The following is a 22,349-nucleotide window of genomic DNA, read 5'->3' as shown; positions in this document are numbered from 1 at the left end:
TATTATTTTTAGTCTTTTCCTTGTCCGTTTTTCGCAGCTTGGGAACATCTGGATCAACTAAATTAGTTTCATTATCTCCGCTGCTCAGGTGAAGGTTCGGGAAGACGCTCCAGACACTTTTACTTATGAATTTGTGAATAGGATACTTGAATAAGATAGTTTGAACTTCTTCGACTTTGTGAATAAGGATTAAGGATTTGTTTAACTTGTGAATAGTAAACTTGATTGAATTTGATTGCGAAAATCAATTATTTCCCCGTTTAAGAGATTTAGCAGAGATTAGACCCTTTTTAGGATTCTATACCTAAAAAGGAAAAAGGACCCCTAATAAGATCACTTCGTTGTCTGTCTGTCTGTCATGAAACCTACAGGGTACTTCTCGCTGACCTAGAATCTTGAACTTTTTTTGGCAAGCAATCATAGGTACTTTTTCTAATGTACTATCTATATTTTTTGTCATATCCTGACAGGATCTCATGTCTAACGTACCTACATGTGAAATGCAAAATAAAGACTATGAATACGAAGCCAGCCATGGAGATGGACTCGATCGGTTGTTGTTGATGATGATGATGATGATAAAATCTCTTGTATGGTATTGATTCGAACCCGCACCTAATTAAAATAAAGGGCTAAAGTCACAAAGATATCTTAAAACCTCAAAATAAATTATTCTGGTTTGTTTATTATCATTAAACATCAATGGTGAAATTCGTGAATTTCATGATTGCGGATGAGGGTCTGAAATTCAGAATTAAAATGACAGTTACACGAAAGATTCCAAATTAATTTCCGCACAAAAGCTCGCATTATCAGGTGGGCGAGGATGAATTATCAGCACACTTCAATGCTCTCCTGAAAATTAAATGACATTTAACGCGTGGTACAAGATGTAATAATTTTGTTGTATGTAATTTTTTTATTCTTTAGGTATTGTCTCAAAAACTTAAAAAAAAAATAAGGTTCGCAAGACGCAAGGTCTGTAGGGTAAATAGTATTTGAGTTATTGACAAAAACATGGGAATTTTTAAAAGCATGTAATGTTATATTTTTTTTTTGGCATGATGCGGCATAAAACCAAAGTTTTTAGTTTCGTCGCAGCATGATTTTTAGAAAAACCAGTTCTTAATTGCCATGCTTTTGGAAATAACTCAAAAATTACATTTTGAGCCACTTATTAAAAAAAGGAGGGCAATTTTAGCAAAAAGCAGTGATAAAGCGGCCTAATTAGGTGCTTACCAAGAAAAAAAACCATAGTGGAGTTATTCAAGGCGTTAGTTATACAATGTACGTAACATCCCGACAATTTGAGGTTAAGACCGATGTGTAAATAGATGTACCAAAAAATAATGAGCCTATGATGAAATAATAATGATATGAAGACTTAAAGAATTTGTTTAAAACTCCAACGTGATAACCCTGCAAACAGCTGATCATGGAAAATAATTCGCGAAAGACTTTTGTGCACTCAAAGGAACTTACTTTGAACGTTTGTCAAGTAGCAGAGATAGCAAAAGAAGCATGGCACTGATTATTTGGTACTGTAAACCAAATGTTATTTTTTCCTGTTATATGCTGTATAACTTATAATATAGCTCGCTACCAGCTTACATCTTGTACCATATACCAAACGTAATACAAGTACAAACAAAATTAAATGCACCGCCAAAATTCAACAATGGTTATATAATTAGACGTCATAATTTACTGGAAGCGGAATGAGGGTACTCCATATCTCATTTCACCTGACTCCTGAGTACTGAAGTCTTTACCTTTGTTGTCGGTAATGAATATTTTAGGAAGACAGTTGGAAGGTGCTTTAATGAATATTATTTCAGAACTCACGATCAACGGCTTCGCTGGGCGCAAATATTCCCTCCTTATTCCCTGTCTCATAAGAATATCGAAAAATATGGCCTGATTCCTTGTTTACATTATACCTTTATAATGTTAAAAAACCTATGTCTAAAATTTTAGCTTTCTAGGTCCAGTATTTGGTGAGTCTGTGAGACTCAAGACTTTCCATATCGGTACATAATATTTGGATTTTTTAAATATAAAATAGCAAGCAAACGAGCAGGCTGGTCACCTGATGTTAAGTGATTACCACCACCAATGAACCTTTGCATCACCAGAGGAACCGCCGATGCGTTGCCGACCAGGTACTTATTACTGAATAGGTATTATTTGGCTGTCATTATTATCATAGGGTCCGAGGTATGGTCGCTAATCAAAGATAGCTCAGAGGAAGGTCATGGAAAGAGCTGCTGGATCCAGGCGGAGCAAGTCCGTGGTGAAAGTGACTACAAGAGATTACTATACAATACTTAATACTAGCTACATTGGACGTTTATCGATTGACGACAATGATAACGGAGCTTGTTGTTTTTTAACCCCCGACCCAAAAAGAGGGGTGTAATAAGTTTGACGTGTGTATCTGTGTATCTGTCTGTGGCATCGTACCTCCTAAACTAATGAACCGATTTTAATTCAGTTTTTTGTTTGAAAGGTGGCTTGATCGAGAGTGTTCTTGGCTATAATCCAAGAAAATCGGTTCAGCCGTTTGAAAGTTATCAGCTCTTTTCTAGTTACTGTAACCTTCACTTGTCGGGGGTGTTATAAATTAATTTACACTTGTCTTGTCATGGCTTTAATCAAAAAAGCACCTGCTTCTATCCCACTTACGAAGCTATGCAGATCAGGTTTGATCCCTGAATGACCTCGGCAGTTCAGCAGTTTGAACCAACCACGTTTGGAAGCTTTGAAATTGTCGGATTTATTGAATTAGATTATGCCAGCACAAATCCCTGGCGCTTTGAAAAACACACGTACATAAACAATAGCCGATGAATTCTAGTGAAAAATTCATACATTCGCAATTTTAGCTGCCGTATCACAATTTTTTTTGTTTTGTTAGGAGTCCGTAGGCAAACAACCTTAAAATTTCATCCGGCCTGCATGACTACATACCTAAGCCATTCTTTCATTTTCTCTCAAGTGAGTAATTAAAAAGGATAAAGCTATTAAACAGAGAGCCAGCGCGTGCCAGACCTTCGTTATTTTATAAAAGCTGAAAGTTTCTCTGCGTATTGTCCCCAGCACAGGGAGAAACGATCGGCGACTTTAAAGGGAGTTTGGATAATGGTGGCTTTGGGAGAAAACAGGATATAAATGTGTAAAAAATCTTACGTCAAAATATAAAGTCTAATTTTTATATATTTTCTTCGGAACAGTACATGAATAGTATTAAAAATAATGTCATGAATTGCCAGACACTTGTCGTCGTGGCAAACCCCTGCTAGACGACTTTAAAGTTTTAAATAAAATAAATAAACTGATAGGCAACCCGTCGTCAGCTCGGCACAGACTCTATAAGTAAAAGGCAGAAGTTAAAAGCAAAAACAACTTTGTTTCTTGCGATTCATAGTTTGGGTCATTATGTCGACGGAACCATTCTTTGTACGTTACACACACTCGATCGGTATTTTATTTTATTTTTTAGTTCCTGTTAGGTTTTACTTTTGCCTGAAAACTGCGCAATTCATAAAAATACTAAAAATTATTTCGGGAAATTCTACGCCAGGAATACTAAAAAAGTCGAGTCAGCTTTTTGTTTATGGTTATCCGATTTCATATTTTTTTTATATAGGTACCTAGCCAAAGCTTTGAAACGAATATTTTGACCGACTATTGAGAGAAGTCCTTGATGAGATTTTTTCTATTTGAAATACGAGTACATGATATTATTTAAACATGATATTTTGGTGATTTTGTAAATCGTGTATTTTTTTTTCCAAAAAAATCACATCATAGACTTTTCTGATAAAAACAGACCAACATAGCCGTTTTATATTTGATTTGTGTGTGAAGTAAATATAGTAAGCGACCAGAATTAAATAAGTCCAAAGGAAAGAGGTTGAATTTTTATTTTATTTTATTTTATTTATTTGGGACAATAAATAATTACATATGATATATTAAACCTATAACTTAAATCTATCGTAAAATATTAGTAAATATGTAATCAACTACACTATCCACAGCTTAACAATAGAACTAGGGCGACACAATATGAATAAACTTTTTAACCTAATATTAACAAAGAATATAGACGGTACAGTAATTAAAAATAAAAACAACTAATAATATTATGTGGTTTATACAAAACAAAAAAAAACGAATTTTACTACCTTTTACCAGACAAACAGACAGACAGATAACGAAGTGAGGTGACAGATAAGGCTGCCTTTTTTCTCTGGAGATACAGAACCCTAGAATCATTCGTATCTCAGGATGCAATGAAATAAACCAGACAAAGATCCATCTTGTATCCTCTCGGATATCCCCACACGTCGCTCGTCGCGGTTCTCTGCGTGACAGTGACGAGACAGCGTGAAGGATTGTCGACGAGCGGAATGAAACAGCGAGAGTGTATTGTTCTGGGAAACTTAATCCGTGTATACCTAACTATATTGTGGTGACAAAATTAACCGCGATTTTCTTTAAATCTAACAATTATGACCATCAAAAAGAAGTGCAATGTTACCTCTTTTGAATAAATGATTTGACGGTTGACTTTTGCATTTTAACTTTTACTGGTTCCTTTTTCCTCTGGAGATACAGAACCCTAAAATCATTGGTATCTCAGCATGCAATGAAATAAACCAGACAAAAATCCATCTTGTATCCTCACAGATATCCCCACACGTCGCTCGTCGCGGTTCTCTGCGTGACAGTGACGAGACAGCGTGAAGGATTGTCGACGAGCGGAATGAAACAGCGAGAGTGTATTGTTCTGGGAAACTTAATCCGTGTATACCTAACTATATTGTGGTGACAAAATTAACCTCGATTTTCTTTAAATTTAACAATTATGACTATCAAAAAGAAGTGCAATGTTAACTCTTTTGAATAAATGATTTAACGGTTGACTTTTGCATTTTAACTTTTACTGGTTCCTTTTTCCTCTGGAGATACAGAACCCTAAAATCATTGGTATCTCAGCATGCAATGAAATAAACCAGACAAAGATCCATCTCGTATCCTCACGGATATCCCCACACGTCGCTCGTCGCGGTTCTCTGCGTGACAGTGACGAGACAGCGTGAAGGATTGTCGACGAGCGGAATGAAACAACGAGAGTGTATTGTTCTGGGAAACTTAATCCGTGTATACCTAACTATATTATGGTGACAAAATTAACCTCGATTTTCTTTAAATCTAACAATTATGACCATCAAAAAGAAGTGCAATGTTACCTCTTTTTAACCCCCGACCCAAAAAGAGGGGTGTTATAAGTTTGACGTGTGTATCTGTGTATCTGTGTGTCTGTGTATCTGTGTATCTGTGTATCTGTGTATCTGTCTGTGGCATCGTAGCGCCTAAACGAATGAACCGATTTTAATTTAGTTTTTTTTGTTTGAAAGGTGGCTTGATCGAGTGTTCTTAGCTATAATCTAAAAAAATTGGTTCAGCCGTTTAAGAGTTATCAGCTCTTTTCTAGTTTTCTTGTAGAAAAGAAGGTTATATAACCGTTAGGTTCTTAATATTATGTCAATAGACAAATGTCAAGCTGTCAAGATGGACGTTGCCTAAATACATTATTATTTATTTGAAAATGATGTTTTGGAAAACTCAAATACTTTGGATCGTCGGGGGTGCTATAAATTTTTAATTTACACTTGTGAATAAATGATTTGACGGTTGACTTTTGCGTTTTAATTTTTAAGGGGTCCTTTTTTCTCTGGAGATACAGAACCCTAGAATCATTCGTATCTCAGCATGCAATGAAATAAACCAGACAAAGATCCATCTCGTCTCCTCACGGATATCCCCACACGTCGCTCGTCGCGGTTCTCTGCGTGACAGTGACGAGACAGCGTGAAGGATTGTCGACGAGCGGAATGAAACAACGAGAGTGTATTGTTCTGGGAAACTTAATCCGTGTATACCTAACTATATTATAGTGACAAAATTAACCTCGACTTTCTTTAAATCTAACAATTATGACCATCAAAAAGAAGTGCAATGTTACCTCTTTTGAATAAATGATTTGACGGTTGACTTTTGCATTTTAACTTTTACTGGTTCCTTTTTCCTCTGGAGATACAGAACCCTAAAATCATTGGTATCTCAGCATGCAATGAAATAAACCAGACAAAGGTCCATCTCGTATCCTCACAGATATCCCCACACGTCGCTTGTCGCGGTTCTCTGCGTTACAGTGACGAGACAGTGTGAATGATTGTCGACTAACGGAAGATACTCTTAAATTGTACCTAAGTGAAGCTAGACTTTTCTAAATAACCTCATAGGAGACATAATATTTAAACAATGTCATGTTTGTGGACAATGTTGTAAGTAAAAGCTGGTTGACAATGTTTATCCATCGTAGAAAATGAATTTTATGCTGGAAGCCAGGATATTCCTTTGCTTATCCCGACATTGTCACGTCAGGCGACGCGGTGCGACGCGTCGCCTGACGTGACGTCTTAATATACGAGGATATCACCACAGGGAAGATAAATGACGCCTTCTGTCTGGTTTATTCAATGAGGTTTTTGGTTAAGACTAGCTAATACACCACTCATAGCTCAATAGTTGAAGAGCGAGCCGAAATCCGAAAGGTCCACGGTTCAAAAACTTATAGTTTTTTTATTTAAACGAGTTTATAAATAACTTTCCCGGGATGTAAGCTAACTCTGTATCAAATTTTATTAAAGGTGGTTAAACTGTTGGGCCGTGAAAAACTATCAGACAGACAGACAGACACGCTTTCCCATTTATAATGTTAGTATGGATTAAGTGCAGTTCGTAAGTTTTGTTAGTAAATACGTTACTTTCGTCTTATTTCGTCCTTAAATAGCTGTAAACCGTCTCGTATTTGTGTAGGGTTGAGCTCGTGTATTACCTCGCTGGTCGTCTTAAGCCCGTCCGTAAACTGAAATTAGGTGCAGCCATCTTTATACACACGGATATAAAGAACGGGAAATAAGACTGACAAGTACCTATTTCTTCTCTTTTCTATTCCATTCTATTACATCAGCCTGTAAGCGTCCACTGCCGGGCAAAGGCCTTTCCAAGAGCGCGCCACCAAACATGGTCCTCCGCCTTCCTCATCCACCCGCTCCCCGCCATCTTCTTCAGGTCATCGGACCAGCGGGCTGGAGGTCGTCTCATACTGCGCTTACCGGTACGCGGTCTCCACTCCAGAACACGTCTGCCCCATCGGCCGTCCCATTGACACTTCAGCTTGCTAATCCTTTGAGCTATATAGCTTATTTCTTCTCTACTATTACAACATTGTAATAGTTTATGCCTGTTAATATAAAGAATATCTTTAGGCCTTTTGACACGAAAATCTTGCAGTTGACTCTATTCCGAAATTGCAAAATTCCTTTTTGCTTGAAGACGGACGAAGTGTTGGAACAATGCGTATTGCATGTAATGCGTACAGTATGAATCTGAAAAACAGTAGCTAACAATGGGCCTCATAAGAAAGCTCAGGTCACTCAGCGGGTGATGGAGAGAGCTACTCTGCGTAGAGCATGGTTTTCTCTCGTTCTCTGCGTGACCCTGAAATTTCATAGGCATTGTTTGCTACCCTGTACTAAGAGCCGTCTGTTTTGCAGCACCAGAGGTACCGCCGATGCGTGTTCCCGGCCTTTCAGGAATTTGTCGGTCCGACTCTTGAATAACCCCACGTTGCCTTGAGTAACCGGGGATCTACCTCAAATGACAGTATACTGGAACATAAATATTGGTTTTCCTTGAGAGATGTGTGTCCGAAGAAAAGTTCGACTAAATGCAAGATGTAGCACAACCTTCTTTGATATTTCTTTTTACATGCCGTTCTATTTTATACTTTAATCCATTACGTTAAAGTTTATTATTAATCTGTAAAGTATTTTGTCTTGTTTCATTCCCTACATGTCCTAGTTAAGTTTTAATATGTTAACGTGCATGCCGTACTAATAGTTCACAATTACGTAGGTCATTGCAGGTGAGGTCTGACCTAAATACTATAGTTAGGTATTTTTATTTTGTATTTTACCTTGTTGGAGTTTTAGTTAGTTCCAAATGTATGGAGAAAGCTGTTTGAGCTGTGCGTTGATAGATCAGTCAGTCAGTCAGCTTTTCCTTTTTAACCACCGACCCAAAAAGAGGGGTATTATAAGTTTGACGTGTGTATCTGTGTATCTGCCTGTGGCATCGTAGCTCCTAAACTAAGGAACCGATTTTAGTTTAGTTTTTTTGTTTGAAAGGTGGCTTGATCGAGAGTGTTCTTAGCTATAATTCAAGAAAATCGGTTCAGTCGTTTGAAAGTTGTCAGCTCTTTTCTAGTTACTGCAACCTTCAATTGTCGGGGTTGTTATAAATTTTTAATTTACACTTGTATATATTTAGATTTATATTATATTATATTCGTACTTATATTAAATACAAATAATAATTTTAAAATATAAAATTTTACTACGCGGCACAGAAGTTTCTTTGTCCCACCATAATTTATCTAAAGGCATTTTATTACCTCAAAGGCATATTTTACCTTTACCCGAGCAAAATAACTCGGGAAAACAAAATGTGACAAATATTCGTAATCCTCTCGGAATTTTCTTTATAAACAGGCTTCAGTACAAATTACAGGCGCGGGGCATCCGCCCGTTCCGATTCTACAGTTTAATCGCTTTTACACTATCCGATATCCGAACCGATCTTTATTAATCCGATCGGATTTTGAAATATCTTTGCTTGGTCGTGACACTTTTAAGTATAGGTAAGGACACAATATTTAGCTCACGAAACCTTAGTAACTTACAGAGGACAATAGAGACGTTACGTTATAAATACGATGTCTGTTTTATCAAGTCTGCACACTCCTGACTGGGCTAATTAGGAATGTGAGAGTTTGGAACTGGATTAGATATGAATGGAAGTTTTGGCTTTGGAATGAGCGTTTTGGGTTTTCCTGAAGACTAGTGACTACCTAGTGATAGGCATTTGACTGTGGACTGTAAAATATTATCATAACGTAGTTAAGGCTATTTTAACTGCAATGATCCAAAATAATTTCGAAATATTTCGGATTCATTTACTGTTTTGGATATTTTTTATTTTGGTAATTAGTTAGGTTAGGATGGTTGTAACATTTTTAGCTGTTATATAAACCTGGAAAACAGTATCATAAAGAAACGTCTGTTAAACAGCTAAGGCTTATAACCTCTACGTATCCTTATAATTGGTAACCATCGAATATCCGATCGTATAGTGTCCAAAGGCTTTTACGAGAACCCATTTACGTAAAATTGCTTCCAATTTATTAGGATTCCGAAAATAATTCCGCCGGTCAATACCTTATATTTTGGGAGAAATTCCCGACGAAATGCCTTGAAACAAGCTCTCTGTAGACTTTATACCTGCACTTTAGAGGAATGTGACCCACATAGCTAAGATAAACGAAGATTGGAGTTTCTATACCAGAACAATTAAGATACACATAATATGCTAGTTATCAAGTTATGTTAACAGGGCTCTCTCCGTCACATGCTTCCACTCGCTTCATACAATCGTAGTTCCAATTTCATTTGAATATTAAGCTACCAAAGTCCATGAAATTTTGCAGGCATATTCTAGAAACTAATATCTGTGTCTGTGGTGTTTTAGATTTTTCTAAAAATATGTAGTTTTAAAATTACAGGGGCTCAAAGCTTTGTATGTAAATTTTTAAGACCGCGTAACTTTGAAACCGAATATTTTAACAGAAATCTGGAAAACCACAGACATAGATATTAGTTTCTAGAATATGTCTGCAAAATTTCATGGACTTTGATTGCTTAATATTCAAATGAAATTGGAACTACGATTGTATGAAGCGAGTAGAAGCGAGTGACGGAGACTGAATGGCAAATAATGAATGGTATAAAACTTAAAAGTGAGGATTTTTGAGTTCTAGTTGAGTTGAGTTGAGTTGTTTGAGTGATACTTCAATTCTATCAACATTGTTTAGATGAACTACACTATACTAAGCACATTGCGTTTGACGGCCTCCCTGGCGCAGTGGTAAGCGCTGTGGTCTTACCTATTAGTGGGAGGCTGCGGCCGTGGCTAGTTACCACCCTAGTGACAAAGCCGTGACACCAAGCAATTCAGCGTTCCGGTACGATGCTGTGTAGAAACCAAAGGAGTATGGGCTTAATGAAAACTGCCACACCCCTTCCAGGTTAGCTCGTTTCCATCTTAGACTGCATCATCACTTACCACCGGGTGAGATTGCAGTCAAGGGCTGACTTATATTATATCTGAATAAAATAAAACAAAAGAGTTTATTTCATTTATTTGATATGCCTACGATAAATTGGAACATTTTAACAACACACTATTTAACTCAAGTTGTGTAAAGTTACGCCTAAAGAAGTTTTACTTTTAAAAAATTGAGTTACGCATAAAATATTTTTATTTTAGGCTTATTATGACATTCGCTGACCTTAGAAGAACGTACAAAAACCTTGATTAAGGGCCAGCGCACATATGGCGGAGCGCATGTGTGCGCCGGCCCTTATAAGTAGGAAACAATCTTACTTAGGATTTTATCACAAAGATATAAAACTCGGCCCAATACAGCTTATAAGCAGTCAAATAAATCTCCTTTGATGTCCGTGGAATCGCTTTAAAAGAACACTTATCAAAAGATGCCTTGCCGAAATACCATAAAAGTGTAATGAATTGGATCCATAAGATAAAAAACCCATTAAAAGTGAACGGGATATAAAATCGAATAATAAAGGATCTTACCTATAACTTCCTCTTTAGCTACGATTATAAAGATTTTTTCTTCAAAAGATAAAAATAAAATCGCTTTTAATTTGATTTACTTTATACTTACCTACTTAATACTTTCAAATCATATTTAATCTAAATGGAGTAAATACTAAGATTTTCCAGTAAAATCAAATCCAGCTAGATTACTTCCCATACAGTTAATTTTAACTTCTGTACTACATATTTTTACATAGGTAATCTGTATAATCGTCATCATGACCAACTCTTTGCCAGCCCACTACTAAGTACGGGTCTCCTGTCAGAATGGGAAGGGGTTTTTTAATGTGTGTCCTCTATTTTTTCCTCCAACATGATGGGGAATGGTTTAGTGAGGCTGGCCCAGTACGGATTGACAGAACCCATCTTTGAGAACATTATGGAGAACTCTCAGGCCTTCACCGTCAAAGCACAGTGGTATTTAATTTCTTAAAACGTACATAACTTCGTCTGAAACAGCACTATCTTTCCTCTCTGTCATAACATATTGTTTACATATATTTATCGGTATATACTCGTATTATAAGATATATTTATGACTATAAGTATACATTTATTTATTAAAGTATGTATGTTTTGTAAGTCTATTTTAATATATAAATATTTGTAAGTATATATTATAACATAATATCTACTATATAGTTTTTTTTCTTCATAATTACTGTCTATCTCTGCTGTACCTATTCTACTCCCTTTATAACCTCTCGCACTGCCAAGGGTCACTGGTAGAGATCTCTTATAGAGATAAGTGCTTCCCTGTCCACTTTTTCTTTCCTTTTATTTATATTGTTACAACTTTCTGGTAAAAAAAAAAAAAAATAACTTCGAGAAGTTAGAAGTGCGTGCCCGGGATCAAACCCCCGACCTCCTGACCGACTCCTCGAAGAAGGCCGACGACTTAACTACTAGGCTATTAACGCTGATAACCTGTATACCTGCATAAAATTAATTAATCATTTATTTAATGTTCGACAGATATTTAAGTATTGTTTTTTGACTGGTATAGCAGCTATATGAATAAAATTGTGTGGTGATCCATTGTAACACTTTGACACGGAAACGGATTACAAAACACATCAATTGATGGATGAACAAACAGATTTATCAAACGTTTTCTGTTTGACAGGATTTAGTTATTTTGACACACAAAGGCATCCACAATGTCAGTCAGGCTTTCGTACAGCTCGAAAATAATGTTAATTATATTCGAATTCCAATGATTTTAACATGCAAATTGTGGAAGTAATTTTCTTTGGCGGTGTTTCCACTAGATTTCAACATGGGGTTATTCAAAAGGAAGCCGCTTGCTGGATGCAGGCGAGGCGGTGCAAGACCGTGGCGTGTGGAAGTCCATACAAGATACCTATGTCCAGCAGTGGACAAATATCAGCTGATGATGATGATGATGATGATATATTTTATGCCCATTATTGTCTGTTGGAAATGCTTAAAACCCAGCACAATGGGGGTAAATCCGGAATATAATACCTACACGGCTATGTAGGTCTATGTAGGTCTGTACTACAGTTAGTTACTAGATAGTTTCCCATTTTCCGTTCCCCAAATCTCCCAAGCCGGTAAGTAATGACATCAAACAAAAATATGCAATAAAGCCTTTTTATTTCACCATTAATGAGTTCCTGGACCAACCGTGCTGACGGGGGATTAAGATGCCGCTACCATTTGTTCTCGATCGAGAATAATCTACTGCCAATGTGAAGAAGCCATATAGTACACCTTGGGACCCCCAATGTCTATTAGTTCTCCGAACTAGTACTTTTCGTTGACCTAGAATCACGGAAAGGTCTTACAGCACAAGTAAAGGAAAAAATTCGAAAATCGTTAATTTGTGATTATGAGTTCCACTGTTTATAAGTGGCAGTAGGTATGTTAATAGATGCCACGTTTGTCAATTCGCACTTGGCAAAAATAGTGGACTATGGTATATGAATGATGTTTCATATGAATTTGATGATGATGAATTTTTAGAACATTATATAATACTAGCTGATGCCCGCGACTTCGTTCGCGTGGATGTAGTTTTTTAAAAATCCCCTGGGAACTCTTTGATTTTCCGGGATGAAAAGTAGCCTATGTGCTAATCCAGAGTATAATCTATCTCCATTCTAAATTTCAGCCCAATCCGTCCAGTAGTTTTTGCGTGAAGGAGTAACAAACATACACACACACACACACACACACACACACATACAAACTTTCGCCTTTATAATATTAGTGTGAAGTGTGATAGTGTGATTTGTAATCCATGGTATTTTACAGTGGTAGGGGTCCGTAAAACTGCAACGTTGCTTGATGGGATAAGTCTTTTTGCTCCTGTCCCGAAGGTGATTTTGCGGAGAAATTAATATCTGCCTTCGAGATTGATTAGACGAGAAAGTTGTTTTAATGATGAAGGAGTTTACCATCTCGAAGGGGATAATTATGCAACGTCTTTATTACGATGCGCTTTTTAGAAGTTAGGAACGAGTATTAAAAAAATGTGGTTAAAGAGTGTAGGAAATCAGATGACACTTTGTAGACAAATATAAAAAAACCGGTCAAGTGCGAGTCGGACTCGAATACGAAGGGTTCTGTACATAGTACAAGAAATAACACTTTTTAATTTGTTTTCATTTTCATGGCGGGCATCTTGAAATTTTGAATATTTGTTGTTATAGCGGCAATATAAATAAACATGCTGTAAAAATTTTCGAGATACAGCCCACTGACAGACAGACGGTCGGATGGATGGACCAAGACAGCGGAGTCTTGGTAGTAGGACTCAAGGACGGACATAAGCTACTTTTTGTGCCAGAAAATCAAAGAGTTCAAAGAGGGAGGATTTTTATTAACCTAAATCCTCATATACGAAGTCGCGTGAATCATCGTTTGGTACAGACATGACTTGCATCCTGTAGGTGGACATAGGTTAGGTTTTCAAAAACCTAAATCCACGCGGATGAAGTCTACAATATTTAAGAGCTTGACAAAATACTCTGAAAGTACTATAAGCCTTGAACCGGTTGTATAACAGAAAAGGGGATTTCACCGTTCACAGTTTCAAAGGGCGTCCAATAGAGAAAACAAAGTAAGCAATAAATTTGATATAATTCCGGCGTTCGCCGCGGTATTACACCGCAAGCCTTTGTTGAAAGCGAGTCGCTTGCATTTACGTTTTTGTTCAAATGTACATCACTTGGAACGAAGGCTTTTGTAATAAAATACTTGTGGTCTGAAAATGTTTTCAATATTAAACAAAATGTGGAGGAATTTAAAGCAAGTAGGTACTATAAATCCTTGAATATAAAAATTACAAAACAAAAGTGTCATCCAAATCACTGTAACGAGGCAGGGTGCTCAGAACGCTGGCTGCGTTACCTCGTTGAATGACTAGCTAATATGCTGACCAAGGTAACTGCCAGACCTCCGGTCATCCGTGGACTCCAGAAGACGGAATGACAGGGATATTGGTTTGATAAACCTGCTATACACTTCCTAAGTTAGCCCTCTTCCATCTTAGACTACATCATCACTTACCACCAGGTGAATTCGTAGTCAGGCGCTAGTTTGTAAAGAAATAAAATTTATCTATCTTTGAAGAAAACAATGATAGGTATTGTTTTGTAACTAAACAGATCATGTAAATGCTTTCCTACTTTAAGTTACAATCCAAGATTTCCTTTCCCCGACTTAAAACAAATACCATCTAGGAAGACATTACCATGCATTTTCATGAGTTATGGCGTCGCTGCAGCTCAGTTATGGCGGAATTAATGGCGTGTGAATAATAAATTAACATCGGAGTTTATCTAAATGTCCCCGCTTCCTTATTTCGAAGTTTGAACACTATTTCGATTTTGTAGTTTGTTTAACACTGAGGTATGTTTATTGTGGATTGGATAAACGCCAATGTCTGTATGTATGTAATATGTATTCGTTAATACTTGACGCACTGCATTGCGGTTAAAAATTATACCTATACTAGCTTTTGCCCGCAACTTCGTCGGCGTGGGATTAGGATCCTAAAAATCCCGTGTAGCCTAAGACCACTTATTGTCTGATGTGAAAATACCTTTTAATTTTCGCGTCCCTTTCCATTAAATTTTCTTGAAATCTTGTAAAACGTAGGCATTGCTAGCACACTACTGAGCATAGGTCTGCTCTTAGAATTAAAAGAAAATGTAGCTATTCTTTCATTTTCAACCGAAAGCCTAAATAATAATTTTCATGGTTTAAATTGACGACGATGATAATGATAATTCAGACAATTTATTTCATGAAATTGTTATGTTAAGTGATTTTAAACAAACATCCACATTACATAAGTAGTTCGTAGCAAACTATATGGTTATGGGTGAACATTGGATGAAACTTTGAACGGCCCATGTTTAACATGTGTATTATTTATTTACACCCTATGCCGTGCCGGGTTTGATTGACTGCATTTTATATGCGATTGTTCATTGAACGAATCGAAAATAGGAATCGCTTGGGACATAAATTCGGGAGTGAATAAGTTGAAACACGCTCGATCTATTAATAACTTTTTATTACATCGATACAGATATATATAAAACACTAGCGTTTGCCCGTGACTTCATCCGCGTATTTTAATTTATATAGCGAGCATTCGTGGTGAAAAGGTTTTCAGAATTGAAGCATTAGTTCGGAGAAATACTAACATCCAAACTTACAAAACTCTACCACTTTATAATATTAGTATAGATGTTAGTGTAAACTAGATCAGCAATTCTCGAAGTGGGTTCCGTGGGCTTAGGAGTTACAGGGGTTCCGCGAGTCAAGTGAAAATTTTATTCGAACGAAGTCATCATCTTGTTACTAGTTGATGACTTCGTTGATGATTTAGGTTTTTACAATTCCGTGGTAGCTCTTTGATTTCATGAGATAAATAGTAGCCTATATTGTCATCCTTCAGGTCTAAGTATATCCATGCATAAAATCACATGGCGTAACTTGGTATGACAGTCGAATTTGGACTCATTTGCTTTCTTTTTAACCCCCGACCCAAAAAGAGGGGTGTAATAAGTTTGACGTGTGTATTTGTGTATCTATCTGTCTGTGGCATCGTAGCTCCTAAAAGAATGAACCGATTTTAATTTAGTTTTTTTTTGTTTGCAAGGTGGCTTGATCGAGAGTGTCCTTGGCTATGATCGAAGAAAATCGGTTCAGCTGTTTGAAAGTGATCAGCTCTTTTCTAGTTTTCTTATAGCGGTTTTTGTGTCGGGGGTTTTTTAAATTTTGAGTTATCATACGTGATTTTCAAAGTACGTATCAGAGTTGTACAATTTCATCAATAGGCCATTCCATTCCATTCCATCAGCCTGTAAGCGTCCACTGCTGGACATAGGCCTTTCCAAGAGCGCGCCACCAAACACGGTCCTCCGCCTTCCTCATCCACCCGCTCCCCACCACCTTCTTCAGGTCATCGGTCCAGCGGGCAGGAGGTCATCCCACACTGCGCTTACCGGTACGCGGTCTCCACTCCAGAACACGTCTGCCCCATCGGCCGTCGGTTCTGCGACAGACATGACCTGCCCATTGCCACTTCAGCTTGCTAATCCTTTGAGCTATGTCGGTCGCTTTTGTTCTTCTGCGAATTTCCTCGTTCCGGATTTTATCCCTGCGAGTGATACCCAACATAGCTCGCTCCATAGCGCGCTGAGCGACCTTTAGTTTGTGAACGAGGCCAACTGTCAGTGTCCACGTTTCTGCTCCATACGTCATCAATAGGCCGCAACTCTCAAAAGCTTATCAAAATATCAAAATACCATATATAAAGTGGCAACAAATCTCCAACAACTTGGAAGTCGCCCGCTCCCATTAGGTCGTGATTTCAAGAACCCGGCCGGGCCACGTTGTGAATGTCGCAAACTTTGCCCGTAACTCCTCCCCTCCCACAGGTCACGAACTAACCCTAAATTTAACGAAAACATTCCCTATTATACTCCGAAATATCCGATATATAATAATGTTAGCCACAAATATAATGGAAATACTAATTTAGCTAATTCAATGTAATATTATATATTATACTATATGAAAGTGCGACTGTATGTCGTACGTATTTTCTATTTTTTTATAAATAACTAGCTGATGCCCGCGACTTCGTTCGCGTGAATGTAGGTTTTTTAAAATTCCCGTGGGAACTCTTTGATTTTCCGGGAAAGTAGCCTATGTGCTAATCCAGGGTATAATCTATCTCCATTCTAAATTTCAGCCCAATCCGTCCAGTAGTTTTTGTGTGAAGGAGTAACAAACATACACACACACGCACAAACACACACACACACACACACACACACACACACACACACACACACACACACACACACACACACACACACACATACAAACTTTCTCCTTTATAATATTAGTGTGATAATCGATGCCACGCCTGAGGTGATTCCAGGCAAGTGCGCTCCATCTTAGGCTGAAACATCACTCGCCACCAGGTCTGTTGCAGCCAAACGCTAGTTTATATATTAAATAAAAAAATAAGGTAAATAAAAAGTTAACGACAAGTTACAGAATTATAAAAAAAAGCAAGAAAAAGAAAAGCTCTAAACTTACTCTCTCTACTCTATTTTCTACTCTCTAGACTTCAAATTTTTAACCCCCGACCCAAAAAGAGGGGTGTTATAATTTTGACATGTGTATCTGTGTATCTGTCTGTGGCATCGTAGCTCCTAAACAAATGAACCGATTGTAATTTAGTTTCGTTTGAAAGGTGGGAGTGTTCTTAGCTATAATTGAAAAAACCGTTCAGCCGTTTGAAAGTTATCCGCTCTTTTCTAGTTTTCATATAGAGATTTTTATGTCGAGGGTTTTTTTAATTTTTAAGTTATATATTTTATTATGTTTATCGTTCTAAAAAACCGCGGAAATCCCAAAATTCCTTGTGCCACTGAAATCACGAGACACGAGGCTATATTAAAGAGTCTTTCTAATAAAACGAAAAGAGTTACTCAAGTATTACCTGAGGAGAAATTCAATTTAATTTAATTTGGAACGATACAATTATTAGCCAATTAACGTTTGAAGATTTAAGCAGTATTACGGTACAAAAGATGAGACGTATTTAACCCGAATTAATATAACTTGGAAAAGCCCTTGAGAAACTTCCAATTAAGGCTGGGCTTACATTGGTCGCGTTGGTTATGATAAAATATAAACTATATTGGTAAAATAAAGTATTTGAATAGATTTGAGTAGAGAGTAAGTATCAGCATTGGCAAAGGACTATATGGACAGACGCCATCAAAGGAATCGCAGGGAGCCGCTGAATTCAGGCGGCGTAAGACCGCGGCGTGTGGAAGTCCTAACAAGAGACCTATATCTATCAGTGGACGTCTGCCAGTTGGCGAGGATGATGATGATAATAATGCTCAGGTTCATCTACAATTCGTTTATGTTACAGTTTTAATACGGCAACAGTCCGAATACATGCATCGATGTAGGTACCTACATCGTTGGTTCGATCTAAGGTAATCCATCTGAACCAGCAAAATGTTAGACCAATATTATTTAAGTACCTTTATGAGTTTAAATCGACTTTCAAAAAAACCTCGAGCACAGTCGAGCTCCGCAGTCGATGAGGCACATTTTGTACCGAGCCTAAACGGTGAAAACTTTTAAGTATAATAATAAAAAATCCATACTAATATTATAAATGCGAAAGTGTGTCTGTCTGTCTGTCTATCTGTCTGTCTGTCTGCTACCTTTTCACGGCCCAACAGTGTAACTGATTCTGACGAAATTTGGTACAAGGTTAGCTTATATCCCGGGGACGGACAAAGGCTACTTTTTATCCCGGAAAATCAAAGAGTTCCCGCGGGATTCCTAAAGATCCATCCGCTTAACCGATGGTACCGAAGTAGCTTGCATCCCTGTAATCGAAATAGGCAACTTTTTATCTCGGAAAATCAAACAGTTCCCACGGGATCTATAGAAATCTAAATCCACGCGGACGAAGTCGCGGGCATCCTCTAGTATATAATAAAATCTTAAGTACCTACAAGGCTCGCCTGTGTTACGGCTCTGATACAACTTACAAAATTTAATACTTAGCAGTCAGACGGAAACTTGTTAGCATACCCCAATGTAACCCAAGGTTAACTCGCAAAATATTGGAACAATAAAACAAGTTTCGAGTGATGAAGTTACAATTTCTTCGAGTTTACATCGATTTATAAGTTTCAAGGGGCCCCGAAGTTAGGCAACAATGGCCCCGCGATTGATGGGGCACTTTGTTACTTGCCCCGAAAGGTGAAGACATTTTGGTTCGGCGTAAATTAATTATGATGAGGCCAAATGGACCTACAGCAAACGGCCTTTCAGGTAATTTCAGAAATTAACTGACGAATTCTTTTGTTAGTTACGTAATCTTAATTAAATTATATTTCAATTACGCCTTTTGTAACAGATTTGAGTACCTTTTAGGAAATTTTCAGTAAGTTAAGTTAAAACACAGAGATGAGAACGAATAAATTAGACCATCATGCAGTTATGGTAACTTAGATATTCATCATCACCATCATCAAAGTCAAAATCAAGTCGAAGACAAATCATTTATTTGAATTGGGTACCATTACCATCACAGAACACCCCCTGGGTACCATTGTTACTCTTTTTATTATTAACCCCCGACCCAAAAAGAGGGGTGTTGAAGTGTGTATCTGTGTATCTGTGTATCTGTGTATCTCTGTATCTGTGTATCTGTCTGTGGCATCGTAGCTCCTAAACTAATGAACCGATTTTAATTTAGTTTTTTTTTATTTGAAAGGTGGCTTGATCGAGAGTGTTCTTAGCTATAATCCAAGAAATTCGATTCAGCCGTTTGAATGTTATCAGCTCTTTTCTAGTTACTGTAACCTTCACTTGTCGGGGATGTTATAAATTTTTAATTTACACTTGTCAATTGTTGAATTTGTAAGATAATGATGTAGATTGTAGGTAATGGCGATAATTAATTACGTAAACTTAGAACTAAAGCCATTATCATCAACTTATCGCCGGTTCACTCTGAGCACCCTTTCAAAATGAGAAGGTTTTGGCAATAGTCTACCATGCTGGCTAAGTGCAGATTGGCAGACTTCACATCAAACGACCGTTCGCGGCTGTTTATACACTTCTATCCATCCATCCATACTAATATTATAAATGCGAAAGTGTGTCTGTCTGTCTATCTGTCTCTGTCTGTCTGTCTGCTACTGTTTCACGGCCCAACAGTTTAACCGATTCTGACTTTTGGTGCAGGGTTAGCTTATATCCCGGGGACGGACATAGGCTATTTTTTATCCCGGAAAATCAAAGAGTTCCCACGGGATCTTTAAAAACCTACATCCACGCGGACGAAGTCGCGGGCATCCTCTAGTTATCTATAATTCCCTACTTGCAGTTTAACCTATCTACGAGTAACATAACGATACCTCTGGGCTCAAAGGTCGTAAAGGACAAAACGCTACTTTTCAGGAGGAGCAAAAAACGAAAAAAATAAAATTCTTTTTGCTCTAGCATCTTAGTTTCTTTAGCTATTTAAATGAAACCTAAGAAGAAAGTGCTTAGAATTTATAGTATTTTCTAAGGCAGTGTTTGAAAACTGCCCTAGTACTGTATTTACCGAAATAGATTTCCTTTACGACCATAAATTTGAAAATAAATGTGCTTTACACCCTACAAATTTGCATCATATGCTACTACCTAAGAGCGTAAATCTACTTTACTGCACAAAATTGACCAAATTAGGGAAATAAACGACAAGTGTAACAATTTTTAGGTTCTTAAGGATCACCCGCTAAGGTATTCTGTAAGGATAAAATGATAATTACAGTTTAGTATTAAATGGATTATGTAATTTTGTATGTAATTATGCATAAACTATTATATTTTCTCTAGAAATAATAATGAAAGATCATATTATTCAAAAAATACATAACGTTTTTAATCAAATTGAGATCGTTTATTTGGAATTGAACATGAAGCCTGACAAAAAATCTTATAAGTTATTTTGGTAACTAATGTACTTCTTCTTGCTCATCTTTGATCCACTCTCTTCTTTAATCTTATAATTAGTTTCACTTTTTTCTTAAACCAACTTTATAAACTAATGATGATTAATTTATTCATCTTCCTTTTCACTTTTTTCATCATCCTCTTCATCTGTTTCGTTCAAAGTTTCACGTATCTCAGAATCGAAAAAAGATTTCATAACGAATACAGGGAGTATTCGTTGTGAAATCTTTTAGGTATTGTTCCATTTTCACACATGTTTAATAGGTCTTTATATTTGGCAGCGGCTATTGGTAATCTACTATTGTATGGCTGCTTCACTACATCCATATCAATCACTGATTCATTGTTAATCTATTTTTCCCCCTTTTAACTGTCCCTTCTTCTTTTCTTTTCCTGTTCCTTTCTCTGGGGCTTTCTTGCATAATGTTACAGAGAGTCTCTCCTTCGTCTTCCATGGAATATTTGATAATTTTGTCTTCATGCTTTATTTTGAATGTGGCTACTCTGATATTTTTGAATTTAATATTTTTAAATTTCATTGGCTTGAATGTATTTGTAGCTAATTTATCGAATTTTAATAAATCAGAATATTGCATGACTGACTTTCTAAGGTCTCTGTCTTTTGCGGGTGGATTCAAAATAGCTAGGCCACTGCGAGGGACTCCATAATAAATAATTTTTCGCACTTCTCTTTCGATTACAGCATGAACTGTATCGACAGGCATGTAGGTATGGCCCGGGAATAAATAATTAATTTGAGTAACCTCCATATTAATTGCTGATTTTGAAAAGTGGTTCACGGCAGACAATACAGTTTAAATATTGTTTTGACCACAACATGAATCGAAGTACATTAGCAGATGTATTACGTCCATTTTGTCCTTTTCCTCAAGATATTTCGTTAAACAAGTTGCAATTTCCTTGCAACTTGTTTAACGAAACGCTCTTACCATCACATTCTTCCCACGTGTAACAATTAATATCCTGTGTGCGACTTTCAAAAATGGTGAAATTAAACACCCAATACTTTCTGGAATAATACATACGTATCATACTTTGTCCATATGGATTCAAAACTGCAGGTGACAGTGTCATTGTTAGGTGAATAAAGGGTTTGATGTATCTTAAATCGTTTATAAGTAGCTTTCTTCTCTTTACTATGAGAGTTACCTAAGTACCTCTTTGTCCTTTTTGCTCATACTTTGGTCTCTATTATTCTCTGCTTTGACGCAAATTAGACATTTATCCTTTTTAGGCACGTGAAAGCTTGTATTTCATACGTAATATTTCTTCGGCTAAAATTATTATTAGTTTTTCTTCTCTTTATTGGAGTCCTATAACTCCGAGCGCACTAACCAATCTTTTCTACGCTGGGAGTCTAGATACCAAAAATATTCGAATAGTCCTTAGTGGAAGCGCATAATTAGAATAAAACTAGGTAGTACAAGACGCTTGTATTTTGTTTATTTCAAATTGTAAGGATGTACAGGACAATTTGTAAA

At 37.0% G+C, this 22,349-nt stretch overlaps 1 long non-coding RNA gene across 1 annotated transcript; it reads right to left on the bottom strand.

Moving 5' to 3' along the window:
- On the bottom strand, positions 1-20,983 carry LOC123866582. Its single transcript, XR_006796227.1, has 3 exons — positions 20,255-20,983; positions 10,113-10,116; positions 1-13 (listed from the first exon to the last, which is right to left on the bottom strand). It is a non-coding gene; the product is annotated as an uncharacterized LOC123866582 (long non-coding RNA).
- Positions 20,984-22,349: the final 1,366 nt, after the last annotated feature.

Source organism: Maniola jurtina, chromosome 7 (genome assembly GCF_905333055.1).
Source record: "Maniola jurtina chromosome 7, ilManJurt1.1, whole genome shotgun sequence".
NCBI lineage: Eukaryota > Metazoa > Arthropoda > Insecta > Lepidoptera > Nymphalidae > Maniola > Maniola jurtina.
Note: the sequence above shows the minus strand (reverse complement) of the source record. Positions and strands in the feature narration are given on the sequence as shown.